At 39.2% G+C, this 21,445-nt stretch overlaps 1 protein-coding gene and 1 pseudogene across 1 annotated transcript in view; both read right to left on the minus strand.

Annotated features, from left to right (window-relative positions):
- The window catches only part of LOC131694890 (protein unzipped-like), a 60,314-nt gene extending 43,769 nt beyond the window's left edge, over positions 1-16,545 (minus strand). Inside the window, exon 1 of the mRNA XM_058983407.1 lies at positions 16,493-16,545. The gene's annotated coding sequence lies outside the window, so the exon portion shown is untranslated. The remainder of the gene's footprint in view (positions 1-16,492) is intronic.
- On the minus strand, positions 5,615-9,067 carry LOC131694889 (glutactin-like; annotated as a pseudogene).
- Positions 16,546-21,445: the final 4,900 nt, after the last annotated feature.

Below are 21,445 nucleotides of genomic sequence, written 5' to 3' on the forward strand. Positions count from 1 at the left end.
ACATTATGATTGGAAATTAATTTTTGCCATAATTCTTGTTTATTGTTACATATTTCAAATCTGGCAAGAGTCGAATGTAGCTGACGAAATTCTTTATCCAATGCTATAGTTATCTCATTTTTTATGTTTTGCGACTTGGTCCGGTCTGACTTAACACTGACCAAATACGAGCTGTAATCAATTTGGATGGGGCAATCGAAATGGAACATTTTTGGGCAATTCAAATGGAACATTTTTGTGTCACGCTCGAAACTGTCCCAAACTCGCGTAGCCACTTGATGTGTATTTATCTTATACTTAAAAAACGAAGTGATGTACCACACTACATAAAAACGACGGCGATGTCGCTTTCCATGACAGCAATAATTTAAAAGAATATTAATACACATCGGATAAAATTCGACCGAGAAATGGCTCAAGTCTTCATAACATTTATGTCACGAATACGTACTGAAACCAAATCACAGTGAACCTCTGAGGGTGATCAATCACAATACTCCGCTGTGATGTGGATCTCTTCAAGTCGCGAAAGTATAGACTTTCCGGAAAATTTATTCACAAACTTGTGGTACCTACCGGGGCGCCATACTGTGCCAGACGGACGCGAACGTTCGAGGGCACATTACCATAAGTATTATGATAATTTATTCCGATGGTCGACCGGTACGAAGTTTTCAATTTTCGATAAATCACATACCCTGAACCAGAGCACAACAAGATGCAGCGGGCAGAACAGAAAGGCTCTCGCTTGCTAATACGTGACAAATTGAGCTGCATGGCGATGTGTTTTCTGTTGTGTTGTTGATACATTTGTCGCTACATTTTAAATTGTGCCCTCGCACAAATCATTGGTAAGCACAATGGGGACATGTTTGACCGAAATAAACAATGCGGTGGAATTGCAGACCGGAATATGGCGAGAGAAATGCAAAATAAGTTATTCAAACTTCAGCAATTGTTTTGTTCAATGTTGTGGTGAATTATTAATTTTGGGGCTCAAAATGTATCTCAAACATAATATGTGATACAAATTTTAATACGGTTTCAGATTGCCATGTACTGCTAATCGGAATCAACCACGATATATTTCGTCACAGTAGAATCGCAGTAAATGATCCTTATCATTATGATACCGGTTTAAATCATGCAACTAATTTCTAGCCTACATTCATTATTAAAAGCATCATTTGCTAGCAAAGCCATCAGACGGATTACATCATGTCCTTCGCTGGCCTTTCCTCAGTCAATGCAACGCAACGTCGGAACACGCGACGATGCTTTTAATATCTATACCCGATCAGAAACACATAACAGAAATATTTCAAGACTATAACTCGTATTGTTACTTGTTATAAATTTCTGTTGTTTTAACTACTAACGAGACCTAATTTATAACACAATATGTTACAAAAAATGTGTTCTGTTATAATCTTGTTATTTCATTCTGATCGGGTACACATACACACTCTTCACCAAACATAAAATAGCGCCGATGCAAGCGATCTTTCATCGCGCATGACTTATTGGGATAATTGTTATGTTTACTACTTTGAATCGACATTCTCCAGCTTGTATCGTTGACACGTCAAATAGGTACATGTTTATAATAAATGCAGTGGCAGTGGCGTTGCTGCGACCATTAGCGCGATCCGGTTTTGGCCTCAAGTGATGAATTTCCATCGATAAACGAATGGAACGGCGACATTCTACTGGAGTAAATTACCCAGAAAGCGAAGGAAACGATTAGATGCAAGAAAGGTGATACAACTGGTGTCATAAAAATAGATTAATTAAGCTACTTACGTTTACTGATACACTTTAATAATAATGGTTGACTTTATGATGATATTTATATACATATTGGATATAGAAATTGAATCGATCATTAATTGAGTAAAGGGTGTTTATTACGGTTTATTTTCAATTGAGTAGGATTTGAGTTGAAATATGATCGTCATATTTTAAATTGCTTCATGCATCATGAAAAATAACTGTTTGGGAAAGCAAAATTTCCGTAGTTTGCTGCCAGAAATTAATCTCACTCGGTAACTGTCGCGGTAGAGTGCATTTGTACATACTCTAGCCAGTAAATTGTCAACAGCTGCAGAAAAAAGCTCAAAATAAAAATGTAACACAGCCTAATTCGGTCATCGCCGCTAGCGGTCGATTGATTGACCGTATCTTTGTATATTGTTTTGTTCAGTGTCATCTCGGTGTCAATTTTTGCGTGCTGTTTTTCGTGTGCTGGTCGACGATAGGAAGGAATGGGTGCTACCACTGAGATTGATTAGTCACTTCCTCGAGAAAGACTGGAGAAATTTAGTGATTAAGGCTTTCAATGTGGGGCTCTAGCTCAGCATCTGTTAGCGTTTATGGTGTAAACAATCGAAGTTTGAAAATGGTGGTCAAGTGTATATTTTTGAATAACAACATTGTATTGAAAAAAAAAACAATTTGAAAAAATGACGATTATATGTCATTTCAGTTGAAAACAAAAATGCTTTAAAATTAGTTTAACGTGGATGATCGAATTTTATACAGAGTTGTGTTATCGCGTAGGACTCAAGTGTTTGTACGTTGACGAATTTGATCGCGTGGACATGTGTATGTAACTTCGCCTGTAAATATTCGTTTGTATAACCATGTAACCGTTTGGATATTCGCGCGGGCTGTTGATTGTTCGCGCCAACTTCGATTTTGAGTGTATGGTTCAGATCTAGAAGGTAGTGTTTCATATTATTACCTCATACTACAGTATCCGGTTACGGCATCCTTAGACTTCTAGTATATATTATTTGTTTTAGCCTTTTTCATATAGAAAGGATATGCCATCACTCTGAAAATCGACAACCCAATCCTGGCCCGGAGATCCGAGCGTCATTTACCATTTGACTCAGTTCGTCGAGACAGGAATATGTTTGCGTGTTTGTGTGGCTGGACTAATCTACAAAACTTAGTCTAAATGAAAGGTACAACCTTCCCATCCGCTGCTATTGAATTTTTTTATCGATCGGAGCTCCGGTTCCGGAGTTACGGGTTGAAGAGTGCGACCAAACCACAATTTTCCATATAATCAGGTACCAGCAAGATATGAAAATGATGCAAAACTTATTAAAATAGGTGTAAAATTACTTGGATTCGCCAGTCTAGATCAATAATGACTAACCAAAGTCGCTTTGACCACATTGGCCATCTACGACGGTTTTTGATCCTTTATAAGTAGGAACAGAAACATGTTCAAGGGGAATAAAGGCAAATTTAAAATTCGAATTTGTAATTTTAATGCCAAATGTCTTTAAAATGCATGAAATGTCGAGATTTCTTGTAACAACGAATTTTTTTTGAAGGGGAATTGATTTTTTTGAATTTGGACATAATTTTATTGGGATATGCCATTATGGTGGCTGTACCATATTAAAATTCTTAAAATTTAATAAGCAGGTAGTATAGCTGCGGGGAGAGACAGCCACGACATTCCCAGGCGATTAAATCTATCAACAGACAATTCTCCTTAGGACAGTTAAGGACGACTAAGCCTCGCACTTCACTCACCGTGGATTGCTCCTAGGAAATATCCAATGAAACTACCTCTAAAAGTCCAACAGAAAGTGATATCAGGTTCAGTGGAACGACAGCTCTGAGGGAGATACGAAGTCAATCAAGTCAATTTTCCTCTACAGGAAATATTGATACGAGTTGAATGAGACATTAATAGAAGATAGGAAAGAAGGTAGAACACTGAAAAATTGGTAAGTTGTGTAAATTTATAGATACAGATAAAAGTAATATACTAAATGCGACGCGCATTTATTATATTACTTTGATTTGTATAAATAAATTTCTTTTTGTAAACAATCGAAAGTTTTACTGTAATGTTAAAATCCAATTGTAACATTACATTAAGGCGGGGCTGGTTGATGGAACGATCAACTCGGAACATGTCTGGCGCAGTGTACGAAATGGGTCATCAGAAAGTCAATTGAGCTAACACCTACCTAAACCCACGAACCAAGTTATTTGCATGAATATGTTTAAATATATGCAATAATATTTTTTCTGTAAATTACTACCGGTAGTGGGAGATAGGATGGTTAACACACACACTACCAAGAGTCAATTTATGAAAAGCTAAATTTTCAATATAACTTTTGCAATTTTCATTTTTTTCTAACATATCCTATAGATGTTTCTCAAATTTTTGAAGACGAACATTTTCTTTTAATGCATAAAAACTCTAGCTTCTATTGTTCAAATGATTCAAGTATTTATAATACCAAAAACTATTTTTTTAAACAATTTTGTGATTTTAAAAAAATGTCGTATTTGCCAGTTTTTGCTCAATTAGAACTCGAATCATGACTTTAATTTAGTTGAAAAAGAATTCTCTTTGGTTTGCCCCAACGAGTGATATTGGACTTCCAAAGAACCCCATTTTTGGCGAAAAAGTTCTCATAGCTTTTCAACGATAATACTTAGACATGTGGTGTAATGAAACAAATTATTCGCCTTAAAACAGTGTTCAAGTTGTCCAAGTGACTACTTCAGTTTTTGATTAATATTGCAAAAGTTATTTGAATAAAACAGTTTTTTCTATGAAACGCCCTAACATTGATTTTAAATTTGTTGTAGAACGAAAAGTATGACAGATAAACCTTACATGTCTTCAGCAAACTTTTCTAAAATTTGTCGTTCTACAACTTCACTGAAGGTCGTCTGGCGATAGCTGGAATGAGTAAAAAGTTAATTTTTGTATCTTGTTGAAATTAGAATTAGAACTCTAATTATTGTTTTAACAAAAAGAAGGGCCTCACAAACTACGATAACCTTTCCAAAGACTTAATAAGTCTAAGTTGTTTAGTTTTAGAAAAATCTCAAAATTCCTGCTTAAAAAAAGTCGCTTGAAAAAGACCCATTCTAAAAAACTGACACTGAAATATTCAACCGTGACGAATATAACGAAAGTGCACCCATAAGCTCACCATTGTGATATCCTATCTAAAACAAATGACATTACTGTCGACAAGTATTAAATAAAGGACTACCATGTGTACATTCCCACGCACAAAGTAGAGATCGACGGCGTGATTACCGATTACTGTTAAATGGTATTCAAAAGCCGACAGATTAACTGTCAAACATATGAGTCACAAGAGATTCCTTGAAAATAATACATTGAGTGACCACCAAATATAACAGCTCTAGGAACGCTGATACAAAGGCCAAGCAATCCCCCCCCCCAAAATATCCACCCTCGCATGTCAAAAGAAGTTAGCAAGAAGACATCATTAAACTAATGCTGATTAAGCTAATGAAGTATGATATTGTTGTTCTTTCAAGTGTTTCAGCATCGATACGTAGCTCATCAAGTTCGTGGATGGCGAGCTATTGTACATAGGTGTAATAGAGATTTCCACAACTATATATTGAACATAACAAGCCATGGGATCATAGTTTGGAGAAATGAGAAAGGCACAATTGAACCACTAAGTGGATTAAAACAGTTTTTTTTTCTCATACTATAATTACGCACAATATAATTCTTTAATTCGACATCAGCTTTTCCGTTCGAAATCCTTTTTCCCGAAATCCTTTAATAATCTTTTGATTTAATATTTTAAACCCATCGGAAAATTGTCACGAAACCAGCTACAAGGAGCAATGCCATTATTTCGACGCAGCGTAACCCGGTAGATGCACTCTCGGTGGTAACAGAAAACTCTCGGTAGAAATTTTGACCAACCGTCGGCGGTGAATTTATGTGCAGGTACGGTCCGATTAAGCCTAAGATTTTAATTTAAAAAAATTAAAAAATGAATAGATTAAAAGCGTTGCAAGATACGCACTATCAACTTGCGGCCAATTCGGTACGTTTTCCGATTTGGGTACACCATCGATCGCAAATGACGTCCAAAGGTCAACCATCATTTCCGACATTCTGGTGTCCGCGGCGTTTAGCCTTGCCACCTCTTCCGGGTAGGGGAACAAATAGATGTTTTCGTTCGAATGATGTACACCACCGTCGTATGGATAGTGAGAGGTATTTCGTCCATTTGCGAATCTTGTGTGCTCTCCTTCGTAGTCGAAAGTATAGAGGTATGCTCCCATTTGACTGTATCGGACATTGGCTTGAATATCTCTCAGTACGGGACCCTTGAAAGATATCGCTCCGGCAATCTAAAAGAAGAAGTAATCTTGGAGTTTTGAAACAACGATTACCATATGAACACACACATCAATTAGTCCCTCTGCCATTTGAGTAAAATTTCCACTCAGTAGGTCGTCTTCGCTGAAAAGAGCATCAATTTCAAAGGCCGTTAGTGCTCCCGATTGCTCGTCCAATCCGAGTATCCGATTAACGTTATCAACCAGATCATACTGCATGTACTTGGAGTCATTGATAAGATTTCTACTAACCAGGAGATCGTAGAAGCCATTCAGTAGGAAGGATCCATCTTGTTTGGTAACACCACCCATCACTCTGACGTTCCGGCGAAAGTCACCAAGACGGGCAGCATCGAAAGGCTTCTTCGGCAGAAATCCCGATGGTCCACCCACGACTATTCCGATACGGCTAATCTCTTCCATTCCTTCGATATAACGGTTTGCCTTAAATAAACTAAATGTTGATATGTTGATGTCTTGGAGGCACTTTGTAAGCTTACCATATGCAACGGCAATGCCTTTACCAATACTTCAGCATCGACCGTCATCAGACACTGCATTCTCAATCGGATTCGGATCGATGACCCAGGTTGAGATTGACCCTCCGGATTGGATAATCGCTTGATTGAACATATTTGTTTGAACCAGTGGACTATAGAGCAGGGCAGACGTTGCCGCCCCTCCAGCAGACTGTCCGAATACGGTTATTTTCTGCGGATGTCCGCCAAAGTTGTCGATGTTATCGCGAACCCATACTAGGGCCATGACGATGTCCAACATTGCTGCGTTACCCGGGATGGTGCTACTTAAGGTGGACAGGAAACCAAGAGGACCTAAGCGGTACTGAATAACAACAAGGACTACATCACGCTCCAGCAGATAATCCGGAGGATACTCGGCAGCTGAACCCAAGTAAAATGCTCCCCCATGAATGTACACCATTACCGGGAAACTTTTCTCCGTCTGCAATTATGTAACCAAATGTTGCATCATATTGGTACTTTGCCCGTTTACTTACGTTCTTTGTGAACACTGATAAGGTGAGACAATCCTCGTTCTTCTGGTTTAGGCCAGGGAACGGTTGCGGACATTCCATTCCCGGTTGGCTAACATCCAGAACATTGGTCCAGGGAGCGACCTTGACGGGGGCTTTGAATCTTCGGGTGCCGCTCGGGGGTTCAGCGTACGGGATATTGTAGAACTTTGCAATCGGCTGATTGGTGCGAGCCGTCTGACCGATAGACCCACGCACTTCGCCAACTCCCTGGATGCTAACTAACACATTTGGAATGTCCTGACGTTCTATCGGCGAACTTGGTGCGACTAGGACACAACCGCTAACTACAAGCACAAAAATCGATGCTGCTAATTGAGTCCCCATTGCGGACTCGACGGGTTTACGATAACAGATGAACTACGAATGATGGCAATGGCGAAAAATTAGCTACTGATAACCGAGACGGAACGATAAGACTACTGCGGAATATTGAATCCATTGCAGTCGATAAGACTCATCTGCAGTCATTTGTTTATAAATCTAGCGCTGATTTGTTGGCTATCAAATGTCATGTTAGCTAACGTATTGAATTGCAGGGCTCGATAAATGTTATATTGCTATGATCGGTCAATGGGCGTCACTTTGAAATTTTTAGACAAAAAGTGTTTTTTCTAGGATTCAAAGTAAAAAATAAAAGTGTTTCTTTGTTGATTGCCAGATTAAGATATTAGGAATTACGTTTATTGACTTGTATTGACCTCTGACCATGGATAAGGAAAGAAGAGATAACTGAAACCTACAAATAACAGAAAAGATCCTTTGTGGAGATAAATTGAGATACACAAACACATTACCTCTGATTTTTTTCCTTTTTTATTTCACATTTTCTTTTTTACTGTTTTAGCCACATTTAAATATATAGAAATTACTGAGTAGGGAAAGATATGAAAATTTAGAGCAATAGTACTCAAGGATGTGAAATATACAAACCGGAAAACTAGAAGTGCCATTAGAAACAGGCTTAGAATCTTACAGACTAATCTTTCGTCTTCTACTGGCAGGAGTCGAGCTTAGGCAGCATTACTACGCATCGCTCGTTTTCCAGCATGTCTCACGGCAAAGACAGACTCTGATGTTTTTGTCAACATATTAACTGGGAATGCCAATTACATTTACGACATTACGCAATATTGTCTCAATATACAAAAAACTAATTTATTATAACTTACAGGATGCAACCGCCAATTGCCGGGGTCACATGTGTTTGCCCACAACAATCAGCAGGGTTGCAATCCGATGTGCGGTATAGAGTACGTGATTTATGGCATTTAGATTGCGGCAAATTTCTCCGCCTTGGTTCGAAAACATCTGTGGGTTGTGTGTGAGAACAAGCGAGCTTCCCGACCGGCTATTAGTGGTATGTACCTATGAAGGAAAACAAACGTGAATGCAAAACAGTTCCATGACCGGAATTTCATCACAACATCCATCCACTCAACCTTTTGTTTTTCGATTTCAGCCCGAGTAGACGAAAAAAAGTGGAACCCACGATCCATTACCGATTCCCATAAATCACCGGATGGTTTTGGCTTCGCCAGAATCGTCTCATTTCGCCAGTATGGGGTGTGATGCAACTGCACCGATCCGAGCGATACGTTTCGGATGAGTTCAGTTTTTTGTTTTGCATGCATGCATTGCATACCAGGACCGCTATCAGGGCTCATAAATCTTAAATGGTGGAAGAGTTTCGCGCTGATGGAAAACCACACTCGAAATCACCATATCGGTAGAGAGCTGTTGTGGAACTGGCGATCGTATCAGTGTTACACACTTAGAGGTTTTATTCAGCACATGCCTATAGTACAAAAGGCATTCAGTTTATCCGGTTCAACCACATTTCGTTTTAAATGCAGATGTTACACTCTATAACAATACGCATACAATCGACACTCTGGAAATAAATGCTGCACTATCAATTATTGTTTTGCAATGCAGTAATAATGAATCGAAACGAGGCAAGCAGAAGAGATAAGCTACCATAATTTTGATTAAATTACCGGCTTTTCGTATAGGATGCGTTTGGAATATTTTTAGGTCCAATGATGTTGCATTTTGGGTTTATACGCAGTCAAGCGGAAATAACAGGATTAGTTTAATGTAAACTGAAGTTTTACACATTTCGTAGTAAATTATTTTTCAATTTTTCATTCACGAAAATAATTATTTCTGAAACATGAAGGTGCTCCTATAGTTTAGGTGTAGCAATTTGCAGTAGTAGGTTATACACTTAATTAAGGTACCAATTGTCACTACATATTTTTTCATTAATTCATCATATTTAAATCAAATGGCGATGAACCTAGAAATTTGATTAAATGAAAATTAAAAAAAAATTGATTGTCTACGAATTGTGATCTCACTTGCACCTGTAATGGGTGTTCAATAAAAAAATGAAAATGAATACCTTTCTGTAATTAAAGTAAAGAACGTAATTTTTTTTCTCTCCAAGAGAATTGCTCTCTGGACTCCCTAGAAATGGGTGACATGTTTTTTTTCGCTCGGATGCTGTCAGTTCAATCGAAGATGGCCTCGAAACAGCGAGCGTGTTGTTTGGCCCCTGAGTACAGTTTACCGAATCCTGCTATCCCTGAGCGTGGAGCGGAAGGCCGGTCCGGCGAAGATAATGACGAAGCCGACGAAGGAAGCGTTGAAAAAACTGTTCGACAACAAAGACGGAACGAGTTTTCGTGACGCCGGCCGAAAATATCACTGCTCTCATACCTTGATTCACCGAACCCTCAAGATGGAGGATATCATCTGTCGGAGGAAGACTCAGTCCCCCGAGTACACGGACGAGCAGATAGTGATCGTGAAATCGCAGTGCTGGTGGATGACGAAGAAGTACCGCGGAACGTCGTTCGTTCTGGACGACGAAAGTCACTTTCCGCTCTCAAAGACCAGGAAATGACAGCTACTATTTCAGCGACAAGTCTGCTACACCTCCTAAAGTAAAATATAAGCTTAACCCATTCATGCCCATGTTGTTTGTGGACAACAACTTTTTTAAACAGCTATAACTTTCGATTGAGATGAGATTTGTTCACAAAAACAAGTAAGGCCCATTGATGTGATTATTGCCTTTAATTTGAGTGTTAACAGTTACAAGGATCAGCTCTAGAACTGAAGTTATTGCAATTAGTCTGATTGGATTCCGATGGAGCAGTGCTGCCAGGGACAGATTACGTTGACGACGGAGGATGATTTTTTCATATATCTTCGTTATGGTGCAATATTATTGAAAACTGATAAAAATTATCAATTTAGACTGTCGTTGGCTACGTTTTCCACGTAATTGGACTATTGTAATTATTCTAGGAGAATTGTATTGAGCATTAGAAGGTAAAAATTGACCAGCTTCTACCACTGCCATGGAAGCACCTATCTTTATGAAAATGGGCTTTTCGTGTTTATTGACCCCGTCGTTTTCAAGGAAAAATAGTTTTGAAACCCTACATACACTAGAAAAAAGTTGGGCATGAAAGGGTTAAGCATAAATTTGAAAAAAAAACCTGTTTTAATCCAACTAGTGGTACAATCGTGCCTTTCTCATTTCTCCAAACTATGATTTCATGGCTGGTTATGTTCGTTTCAATTATGGAAATACTAGTACACTTTGCACCTACATACAATGGCTCGCCAGCCACGAACCTGATGAGCTACGTGTTGACGGCGAAACACTTGATACAAAAAATATAATACTTAATAAGCCTAATCAGCATCAGTTGAATGTTGTCTTTCTGCTAACTAATTTTGTCATGCGTCATGGATGTGTGAGGAGGGTGAGAAACCCACGAACGTACTACTCCCCAGCTCAATTTGGGATGTCTTGTGATGTAGCGATGGTATAAAGATGATGGGGTTGAGAAGGGGAGGGGTATGAGTAATGGATGAAGTGGTGGACTGAGGGGGTGCAATGAGGGTGATCTAAGGGGAATTTACATGGCTGGTGACCAGTGAGGGGAGGGGGGTGTAACCCATCTTCGTACACCCCTGGCTACGCCTCTGTTAAAATCTAGAAACCATATGTCAGTAAAAAATAGGCCAGGATTAGGTTGACAATTTATAGAGTGATTGCATATCCTTTCTGTATGAGAAAGGAAAAAGTTATGCTGTACATCGCCATATCGGACAGATGGATTTCAAAGTCGTGGTTTAAGCCGAGCGGTCTGGCCATCAATCAAGAAGTGTACCAGGAGGAGTGTCTTGAGAAAATTCTTATGCCGTTCTTAAAGGAGCATTATGCGGATGGGAAGTACGTCTTCTGGCCAGACAAGGCGTCTTTCCATTACGCCAAGAAGACGCTGGGGTATCTTGAGCAGAAAAAGATACCGTCCGTGCCGAAAGAAAGGATCCCGAACAACTTGCCAAAGTGCCGTCCCATTTAGGATTTTTTCGGCTCCCTCAGTGCAGTAGTGTACACGGATTGGGTACGATTAATGGAAAATAAATATCATTTGCTGGCATTTAGACGCGTTCAAGTAGTTTGATTGAATGTTGCATGTGTTCTTTTTTCTAGTTCATTAGTCTGTTTTTGCTGTAGTTCTATTAGTTTGGTTTTCTATTACTTATGTATACCAAAAATAATATCGGTCAATTTATACACTTCTAAATAATCTCTTATAATATTTCTGTTTTCTTTATTCGGCATGTTATTTTTCCTTCTTTTACTATATCTTAAATTCGATTCATACTAACATTCATTAATGCAATCAACTGTATATTCTCTCATATACACTCACAATCTCTCTCATTCCAAACGTAGAAACGCTCGTTTCGCTCGCGATGAAACAAAACCTGGTCACAAACGCGAACATGCAATTGCAATCATCCACACATACTTATGCTTACGATCTCGCCAACATTAAAACACTCCAGTAGTTCAGTGAACGTTTTAGTACCTACAAATTTACAAACGCGGTCTCAATCATTAACTCAGCACTCCCCCTTCAGCTGGACCAATCCAACAAACTGACGCTCACTAGACAACACATGGCGACATGACCGGGAATTCTAGTAATATGGCGAGTCTCACTCTCTTCTAGCATTCAGCATGTTAACATACAAACGCTTAAGGGGGCGCGATCATCCACGCACACCAAAGCCAGCGGTTTCGCTAACATGAAAACACCCCTTTGATTAAGTGAATGTTTTAGCCATAATGAACTTATAAACGCGGTCTCAAGCGGAAACTTACAAACGTCCACGTTCGCACGATAATGAATCGGTCACGTCCGAAAAGCTCTTCACATCCTAGGTCCATGCCTTCAGTCGGACCAAAAAAATGACGCTCATATTCACTAGACATGACCGGGAACCCTAATGATATGGGGAAACTTACTCTCTTCCATTATGTGAACTGCACACTAAAAATTATTATCAGATTCACAGTTCGCGTGTGATCATTCAAGAATACACGCGAATATGCCAACAGCCTCACAGTAATAAAATCCAAATAATCCACGCGAAGTTACATACACGCTAACAGAAACAACGGACAGGTTACCATACAAACGCTTGAGCCCTTCGCAATCATCCACGCACACATATACACGCGAACTCGCAAACATCCCAATGACTAAGTGAACGATTTAGCACTTATAAAATTACAAACGCGGTCCAAAGAGTAAACCTGCAAACACCGGAGTTCGCACGAGCTTAAATCGGTGACATTCGGAAGTCCCTACTCGACCCTTTCAGCCTATGTCCATACCCTCAATTGGACCAATAAAAATGACGCTCATCCACGTTCCATGGCGACATGACCGGCAACTCTAGTCATATGGAAGAACTCACTCTCTTCTAGCATCTGAGCCGTACACCGCAAATTAAGTATCAAATTCACGGTCCGCGTTCGATGATCCTAGAACACATGCGAATATGGCGAATGGACACACAATCGAATTTATACATGCAAAGTTACATATACGCTAGCACGCGAGACATACAATGGCCCACGTGATCGAACTTGTTAAGGCACAAACGCTGGAGCCCTTCGCGATGATACACGCGATCGTTCAGTCCATATGTCTGCTCATATCTGAATGAATATCGCATTCATAATCAAGATCCGCTGCAATTGGCCTTAAGCATTGTTTTAGTGAGGGGAGGGAGTGATTTTGGCGGGGAGCCCTTCCGAGACCCTAGCTCTACAGCTCCGGCAGGACAACTCGCGAAAAAATCAATCAAAATATGTGGAGAAAATATATGGTTTCCGTCACCATATGGCATTAGGAACGCAAGCTGATCTGAGTTAATTCAAAAATATATTGGCAAGTTATTTTTTCATATTATAATGGCAATTGGAATAACAGGACATTTGAAGGCTAGAAATCAAAAAAATATTGCGTGGCGTTTCTCTTGATAGCATTTGAATAATGTAGCACTAACCTCACGGAATTAACATATAGTAATCTGACCTTCATAGTTGCTTGATGTTTTTAAGGATGTAGAGTACCTTGCCCAAGGAGGAATGCTGAATTAGGACGGATCTCCCATTTGTCATTTGAGCGTTGTCTAGACCAGAAAATATTATTTAACTTTCTTGATGTGTTTAAAGTGGTTTTCGGAAACAAGCGTTAAGTTTTCTATATCTTAAATATTTTCAATAGTGCAAAAATCACATGTTCAATCTAAACGAGTTAATATAGAACGTCAATAGTTGTCGTTGACATATGGGCTGACGTTGCTATTTTAGAGAATTACCAGAAAAGTATCACATATATTTTAGTTTTTTTTGAGGTAGGTTTTTTGTTATCGAATTCAATAAACGTTTTGTACACTTTTTCATTATGACTGGCTCGGGAAAAAGCGAAAAATGAACTAAATGGTACATTTTGATAATAATAATAATCTACCTATTTTACAGAAGGCGTGTCTCGGTTTAATCCTAGTCAAGGATTTTATAAGGTGAAAAATTCAAACCTTCCTTCGTAAGGGAAGTAGCGCGCATTTTGACATTGCGTTCATCGTTTGACCGTAAATTGAGATTTTGAATTTAATATATATAAACTGCATTCTAAAATTTTAACCATTTTATTTTAGGATCACTAAATTTCTGTATAATCTGAATAAATTTACTATTTGTAACAAAAAATAGCGTCGCTTCTTTTTTGCCTTTCTCATACAGAAAGGTTATGTAATCACTCTCAACATCGTCAACCTAATCTCTGCCCGGAGCTGTGTGTCATATACTATTCGACTCAGTTCGTTGAGATCGGAAAATGTCTGTGTGTATGTATGTGTGTATATGTGTATGTAGAAAAAATGTCACCTCTATTTCTCACAGATGGCTTGACCGATTTGCATAAACTTAATCTCCAATGAAAGGTACAACCTTCCCATCGGCTGCTATAGAATTTTTTACTGATTGGACTTCTGGTTCCGGAGTTACGAGTTGAAGAGTGCGGTCACACAGCAAATTCCCATATAAACTGGTCCCACCATGATATCAAAATGATGCAAAAGTTATTAAAATGGGTGCAGAATTACTTTGATTTGCCAGTCTAGATCAATAATGACTAATAATGACTAGCCAAATGTCTTTAAAATGCTTGAAACGTTGAGATCGTTGTAATCTCGAAAAAAGAGGGACTTTTTGCCTTTTTCATATAGAAAGGTTATGCAATCACTCTGAACATTGTCAACCTAATCCCGGGCAAAATTATTAGCTAGCTAGGGGTATGCGATGCAGGGTTACCCCCCCCCCCCCCCCCGTTACACACCACGCTTGCCAATCTCCCCACAATGTCCTATCCCATCGATTCTCCCCCTCCCCCTCAGCAAGCCGCAAACTCATCCACCCACCCCTCTTTCATCTCAATCACCTTCACCTAGTGGGTTGGGTATACCAAAATAGGCTAGAGTGGCTCGGTTGTGGGTTATTCATCCCCTTCATACACCCCTCCCGCATGATTAAATTAGTTAGCCGAAAGACAACCTCCCAATATTATATATGTTTGCTTCAAGCAGGGGAAGATCCAGAATAAAATTTCCTAGTGGGTCTGAAATTTCGATTTTGAAATGAACACATTATGTAATACGCAATAACCGCATTCAATAAAAAACCAGTAAAAATTTGGTTTGAAATGATTTTGAGTTTAAAACTACTTTAAAATAGAAACTAATTTAAAATTTATTAACAATTTGAAAATTGAACCTAACCAGCCATGGAATCGTAGTTTGAACAAATGAGAAAGGCACAATTGCACTACTAGGTGGATTAAAACAGTTTTTTACCAATTTCTCTACAGCACACCCAAAGAGCACTCGTTGGCATAAACTGCACAATGTGTGCCTTACAGTTTAGTTTTTTATCTTGTATCAATCCCAGATTAATCACCTAAAAGGACATTTCAATTACTAAACCGTCGAACAAAAGCGTTGACATGGAATATATCCTTTTTCGAGTAAATAGGATTATGATTCTTTTGAAGAGATTTATGTGGAGGCCCTCCATTTTACACTACTTCGAAGTGAAGTTCAACGCAGATTGCATTCCATTTATGATAACAGTCACAACATTACAAATTTCAGTTAATGGTTTCTATTGACTTATCCAGCTGCGGTGGTATTTTGCCCTTTTGACGTTTGAATTGGGAGGAAAACAAATCGTTTACACGGAGAATTGGGAGGAAAACAAACCGCTTCTGGGCTTAAGGGGAGGGCTGTAGTATAAAAATGCGAGATCTCAGTGTGCGTATTTTAAACGCCAGATATCTCAATAGCTCGTCTACAACTAATGACCACAACAAGGGTGATAGAACTCCACCTTGAGGACATCCCTTATTTGTTTTCATAGTTATTTGGATGTATTTTTTTGGCATATTATACGTAAGTTGTATGGGGCAAATGAAGTTTAGACATGCTGAAAATGCTTCACCGATGAGAGCATGGATACTGCTTGACGTTGGGGATATTCCGATTTGATATAACAACAGCCGTTCTGACGTATTATGATTATTATTTGCATTTTATTAGCATAATAGAAAAGCAAATTTTCTTTAATGCTGTTCTAAATAGATCGGGTTTATAGGATTTTTCATGGTAGCAGCATTGCACTAAAACACCATCTCTCCTCACAAGATAAATTTCTGGCTATGCCACTGGGTTGACTAGCTGGTTTGTGTATCAACATACAATAGGTATTTTGTTTAATAAGACCCCACTTCAACTCGACAGTTTTGAGCTATGGGATCCTTACAGGAACCATTAAGCAGTAAAATATATGTTCGGGCACATTGTATCAAGTCTAACTTACTATTTTAATAAACTTACCTTTTCGGAGTTAAAACGATATCAGAGCTGTAATAAAAAGAAAAAAGACTGAGTTATAAATTTTGATTTTTTTCAAATGTTGTTGGCGGTGGATTTGAATTGAATAGTGAGATAAAGTGTAGTTCTTAGCATTAGATACAAGTAAAGATTCCCCATTACGGTAGGGTCGTTGAACTAGTCCTGTAATTGTCCTATTCGCTATACTCTACGTCTACGTCTACGAATCATATTGAAAAACATTAGTGCAAAAATAAAACTAGCAGCGGGTTGGCGGCGATTACCCACTTATCTGCAGCAATTTTTTAATTACACCTGCTGTTCTGCATCCAAACGAAACCGAGCCAACTGCAGTGAATTTGTACACCGCTTCAGACCACTCAGGATGCGCCGAGAGTATGATTCACGACAAGAGCCAAACAATTTCCGCTCTAGAGCGCCGAGAAGAAATCCGCCTTTGTTGGTGCATACGTGTAGTGTACTATCTATCTAGACACTGGAAGGAAATACTGTCCAAAAAGCACCTGCTCAGGAAACAAATTGTAGATTATTTCTCAGTGTCTTCCCTCACCAATTTCGTTCCCCAATAGCCCATAGAACAGTTGGAAACCACTTGTTGTTCCGGTCTTGTGGTTACCACTTTCGAGCGGAAAATACTCGCTCTACGAATCTGGTTAGCACCGGCCGTTGACTAGTTTCCGCTTCCCTGGCTTCAGTTGCAAACGGCTACGCTTTAGGAAATTTGAATAATACTGTCGACATTTTCGACGACTTCAAATAGCGAAACACTATTCACGGTTTGATGGAAATTAGGATGCTCGAGTCGTTCTCTGTACGTATACAATAGAAACACTTAATGCCGGAACCCTCCGAAAAGGTGAGCGCAACGGTATCGATTTCCACCCCACAAAAGCGCAGATAGCTTGGCATATATCATCATCCATAGAGACCTTGAAGTTCATTGTTCTACATTTGTACAGTACGCTAAGTTCGACATCGCCCATATAAGTGAATACTATCCTCTTTTATTGACATAACAATTCCGACGATGATGCACATATATGCAAATGGTCCCCCCTCCCGTTAATTGAGTGAAAATATTGCGGACTTTGTTTGAGCGCTTCTCTCGGCTCGGTTTCGGTCTACAGGCAGGCTGCTACTGGTGACGTGTGCCACTATGAGAAAAATTTCCATAATCAAACGAACCCCCCGTTCCCTGTCTGTGAATTTTAATGGCACTCGCCAGCAAGTCCCTCCGCACCGGAAGAATGGGTGTTCAAATTTCAAGTTCAAATTTGTTTGTTGGCGTGAACCTAACACATTTATTAGGCATAACTATGAATGAAATGATATGGTATCGTTGTGCGTGCATTAACTTTGTACATAATGCATATTTACCAACAAGCACCAGATTTGGGTGATTTTTTTCCCAATACGTCCATAACCGCCGAAAGTTTAAGACTCACTAGCTCTAGTGAATAAAGGGTGTTTCTATAAACATATTTGAAGGGTTGTTTTCCATAGCAAACTACACGAAGTACAAATATTTGCATGTCGAACAATAGTTTGTTTCGTTCGAGGACAGTTTTGTTCACAAATAATCGTTTGATTGCCATTTTTACGAGTTTGTCGTTATACACTGATGCCTTTTTTGGCTTGACCCCAAAAAGAGTCAGGTTCTAAACCAAACCGCCGTCAGTTTCAGTATGTGACAGCAGTTGGGGTTGGAACCTGGCTCAGTTTTATTTCAAATAAAATCAACATAATTTATTTGGTATGTAGAGCGTATACCGAAGAGCTTTTAACTAAAAAATTTCCAGATTCTCGACAATAATATTATATTCTTGGCGCAATCTGCTTTTTTTGGCACCCCTTAGCCTTTGCATCTAGTGTTTTGTTTTTCCCAACATTATTATTGTATATAATTTACTTTGTATTTCACTCTTTTAACCTATATTAGGGGTGTTGAAACTGTTTGTTTTATTGTAGCCTTAACCGGCTAAGTCAACTTCAATTAATCCATTATGAATCTTAGTTAATTTTAAGAGAGTGTGTAAATATTAACAGTGTCGTGGGTTTTTCAACATATACGATCATTTTTTCTAGAGTTGTCCTACTGGGGCTGTAGAGCTAGGCTCCTCATCAGAAACACTCACTAGAATTGCAGACGAGACGGGAAATATCGCCCACTAAAACACCGCCTAAGGTCAATTACAGTGGGCCGTGATTCCGAATGTGATAATCATTGTACGGTTCAAATTTGTGCGGGCAGAAAAACTGCACGATCGCGTGTATCATCGCGAAGGGCTCGAGCGTTTGCACGTTAACGTGTTCGATCGTGCGAGCGTTTGTACATCACGTGTGATAGCTAATGTAATATCGCGTGTATAAATACGATTTAATAACCGTGTGTCCTTTCGTATATTCGCGTGTGTTCTTGGATGACCGTGAGCCTGATACCGTAAGCCGCGGTGACATTGATCACTTTTCGAAGTAATCATTACATATTTTTAGTCGAAATGCATTTTTTTCAAGTTTAATATTTTTAAACCATGTACTGATATATGGAGAACAAGATTGGATGGTTTTACCTAAAATTGTTCGCTTACAGCTATTTTTCCAAAAAAAGATTTCGAGCTGAAGTCCGTTTTCGTATTCCGGGGTGACTTCGATAACCTTCATTTTCACCCACATTAAGTTATTAATGTCAATGTTTTGCATTCAAATGTTTGTTTAAACTAATTCTGGAAAGATACTCATTGTTAAATAGATGTTAATTGGTATTATACAAAGTATTTCAATGTACTGTCAAATTCGAGTAATCAAAATTCGTATAATTTGTGTCCAACTAGAATAAAAGATTCTGAAAGCCTTTAAAACTGCTAAAATTGTTTGATTTCAATGCTTTATCAATGTATTGAATTTTTTTTTTTTTCGAGAGTTGTCCTACTGGAGGTGTAGAGCTAGGTTCTCGGAAGGGCTCCCCGTCAGAATCACATACTACAATTTGCAGACGAGACAGGCAATGTCGCCCAATAAAACACTGCAATAGGCCAATTGTAGCGGGCCGTGATTCTGAATGTGATATTCATTGTACGGTTCAGGCATGTGCGGGCGTAGGGAATCGCGTGTATCATCGCGAAGGGCTCGAACATTTGTACGTTAATGTGCTCGATCGCGTGTGCGTTTGTATGTCGCGTGTGCTAACGTGTAACTTCGCGTGCATAAATTCTATTTCATAACCGTGTGCCTTTCGCATATTCGCGTGTGTTCTAGAATAATCGCGCGCGGACCGTGAATCTGATACTTAATTTTTTGTGTACGGTTCAGATTCCAGAAGGAAGTGGGTTCTTCCATATCATTAGAGTTCCCAATCATGTCGTCGTAGAACGCGTGGTCTAGTGGATATGAGCTTTATTTTTTTTTTTTGATTGGTCCAACTGAATGTATAGACCTAAATTGCTAGAATGAAGGTTAAAGATTTCCGGACGTGACCGATTCATGATCGCGCATTTGCGGGTTGGCGTTTGAAATCGCGTTTGTAACTTCGTAAGTACTAAAACGTTCACACAATTGCCGCAGTGTTATCAAGTTTACGCGATCGCGGGCATAGGTGTGCGTAGATGATCGCGAAGGGCTTAAGCGTTCGTATGTTGACGTGTTTGTCGCGTGTATGTGACTTCGCATGTATAAATTCGATTTTGAAACCCTGCGGCGATTCATATATTCGCGGACCGTCATTCTGATCTTTAGTTTTCGGTGTACGGATCACATTCTGACAGGGAGAGAGTTACCCCATATCACTAGAGTTTCCGGTCATGTCGCCATGGAACGTTTTGTCTAGTGGATATGGTAGTTATTTTTCAATTTTATTATTTTTTTAATAATTAACAAGGACCTAGATTGTTTGTACCGAGGATAGATACTTCCGGACGATCCCGATTCATGATGGCGCGAGCGCGGGAGTTTGTAGGTTGACACTTGAGATCGTGTTGGTAAGTTTATGAGTGCTGAGATTTTCACCTTATCACCGGGGTGTAATCATGTTTTCGAGTTCGTATGTTGCTTGGAAAATCGCGAGGGGCTCTAACGTTTGTGCGCTGACGTGATTTTGTAACGTATGTTCTTGAATGGTTGCGCGAACCGTGAGTCTGATATTAAATTTTCAGTGCGCGGTTTGAATTCTGGCAGAGAGTGGGATCGTTTATATCGATAGGGTTCCCGGTCATGTCGCCATGAGACGTGTTGTCTAATAGGTATGGGCGTATTTTCTTAAATGGTCCAGCTGAAGGCATGGACCTAGGCTTCTAGGATCAAGGATAGACTTTCGGACATGACCGATTCGTAATCGCGTGCACGATGGCATTTTTGTAGGTTCCCGCTGAGACCGCGTTTGAGAATGTGTGAATGTTAAGACGTTCACTATCACCATCTTTGTTGACCCAGCTGAAGGCGGGTGTAGAATGGCAGTATAGGACTCGAAAAGAAGAAATAAAAGACAATATATGAGAGACGTAATAGATTAGATAGGTACAAGATACAGCTGAAGTTATGATCATCACATGAGACATACATTAGTACTTCAAACACTACTAATACTTGAATAGCCAATCACCACACATAGCACATCCTTTCTCAATTATCTATTTGTTACTGGTTGATTGTTGGTTATGAGTTGGTGAATAGAGGAAAGGTATAGAACAGACAAAAGGCTCATATCAGCCCTCCCGGCCTCCCCGACACACCACTATCGCGGCGTATTGTAATCAACATCTTGAAGCGGGTTTCTTATATAAATCAAATCCTCAGTAGTCATAATGTTTGGTGGAATATTAACATGAGAACTAATTAACCTCTAGTAGTAGAACTTGGTGCAAATAAAAACTAAAAAGAGCGAAGGTCCTTATATTTAGATAACTCTATTGAATATATTGTGGCTTGATGATGTTTACAATA

This window comes from Topomyia yanbarensis, unplaced genomic scaffold (assembly GCF_030247195.1).
Source record: "Topomyia yanbarensis strain Yona2022 unplaced genomic scaffold, ASM3024719v1 HiC_scaffold_189, whole genome shotgun sequence".
NCBI classification, from domain to species: domain Eukaryota; kingdom Metazoa; phylum Arthropoda; class Insecta; order Diptera; family Culicidae; genus Topomyia; species Topomyia yanbarensis.